This window comes from Tupaia chinensis, unplaced genomic scaffold, assembly GCF_000334495.1.
Source record: "Tupaia chinensis unplaced genomic scaffold, TupChi_1.0 Scaffold000539_1, whole genome shotgun sequence".
NCBI classification, from domain to species: domain Eukaryota; kingdom Metazoa; phylum Chordata; class Mammalia; order Scandentia; family Tupaiidae; genus Tupaia; species Tupaia belangeri.
In genome coordinates, this window is record NW_006160052.1 from 5,835,630 (window position 1) to 5,837,728 (window position 2,099).

A 2,099-nucleotide genomic window follows, 5' to 3' on the forward strand; every position below is an offset into this window, starting at 1 on the left:
ACCCCCCCCTTTTTTTTTAATATATATGCATTTATTTTTCTATTTGCTTTTTGAGATTTTTAAGCCACCAGGTCCAGCACTTGAACCACAATCAATCATGTGGGAATCCAGCACCTTAACCACCACACCACCTGCTGGCACCCCCAAACTGTATATTCTTTCTTTCTTCTTCTTTTTTTGAGAGAGATTCTTGCTATAGGGCACGCGCACTCACGAGAGACAGCGAGAAATCAATCATAGGGAGTGATCTCACTGCAATCCTTTCTCCATTTTCCTCTTGGGATTTCAGGCATGCACGTACACATGCCCAAAATGAGTTTCAAGATGTCAGGTCTGGGAATCGAGCCCTGGTCGGCCAATTGAGAGTCTAGCTTCTCAACCACTGCATCACCTACTGGCCCCGACACTGTATGTTCTTTTTTTTTTTTTGGAAAGAGATTTTTCCTATCGGGCATGCATTTGCTGGAGAGCCAGAGAGATAGAAAGAGAGAAATCACCCCCCAGGAGGGAGGGCCACACTGCAATCCCTTGTCCTCCATTCTCCTCTTGGGATCTTGGGCACGCACACACATACATGTGCCTGGCATGAGTTTAAGCCACCAGGTCCGGGATTCGAACCAGGATCGACTACGTGGGAGTCCAGCGACATAGCCATTACGCCAACTACTGGTCCCTATATATATATGTGTATTTTATTTATTTATTTATTTGTTTATTTATTTATTTTAAGAGTTTTGCTATAGGGTGCATGCGCTTACTGAAGAGACAGAGATACAAAGCCAGAAATCGCTCCGCAGGGGGATGGCCACACCACAATCACTTCTCCTCCACATTCCCCTTGTGATTTTGGGCACTAACGCACATGTGGCTGGCGTGAGTTTAAGCTGTTGGGTCTGGAATGCGAGCCGTAGTCGACTACATGGGAGTTCAGGGACGTAACCGTTTCACCATCTGCTGGTCCCAAAACTGTATATTCTTAATCCCACGTATTTTCCACAAGCTTTCTCCTTCCTTTATCTTTAGCTTGAAAGCAGAATGGTGTCTTCTTTTTATTTTGCATTCTCACCGTACCAGGTACATAATTCTACAAACGACCTGTCTCACTGGCTGCTTGTGCCTGGAGAGATTTTGAACTTAGGTGTTGACTTGCCCTATCCTTTTCTTATAGATAACACACCACTCCTGGCTCGGTTTCTTTTCTTTTCAGTTTTTGCAATAGACCACGTGTGCTTGCCAGAGAGAGAAAAAGTGAGCAACCACCACAATCGCTTCTCCTCCATTTTCCTGTCAGGATTTTGGGCATGCACACACATAAGCCTGGGGTTTTTGCAAAGCCTCTGGATCTGGGACTCAAGTCACATAATCAGCCATGTGGGAACCAGGGTCTTAACCATCATGCCACCTGCTGGTCCCTTACCTTGAAGATTTTTTTTTCCTTAGAGATTTTTTGCTATAGGACTTGTGCACTCACCAGAGAGACAGAGACAGAAAGCGAGAAATCACCCCCAGGGGATGGCCACGCCACAATCCCTTCTCCTCCATCCTCCTCTCAGGATTTGGGGCATGCACTCACATGGAGGGAATTTCAAGCTGCTGGGTCTGGGGCTCAAACCGTGGTTGACCACTTGGGAGTCAGCACCCTAATCACTACACCATCTGCTGGCCTCATCTTAAAACATTCTTTACAGAAAGTTTTGATTTCTTTTTAAAATTTGCCTGAGGTTGGGGCCAGCAGATGGCATAATGGTTACATCGCTGGACTCCTACACAGCTGATCGCGGTTGGAGTCTTAGATCCAGTAGCTTGAAACTCACTCTAGGCACGTGTGTGTGCGTTACCAAGATCCCAAGAGAAGAATCGAGAAGGGATTGCAGCGTGGTCAATCCCCCCGTAGGGAGAGGTGTGATTTCTCCCTTTCTGTCTCTCTGGCCAGTGTATGTACCCTATAGCAAACCAAAACAACAACAAAGAAAATTTTTCTTAAAAACAAAAATCGCCTGAGGTTGTGTGCACTTGCCAGAGAGACCCAGAGGGAGGGGAAGGAAGCACCTCCTCCATGGGAGGTCCTGCTTCAATCCCTTCTCCTCCATTTCTCTCTC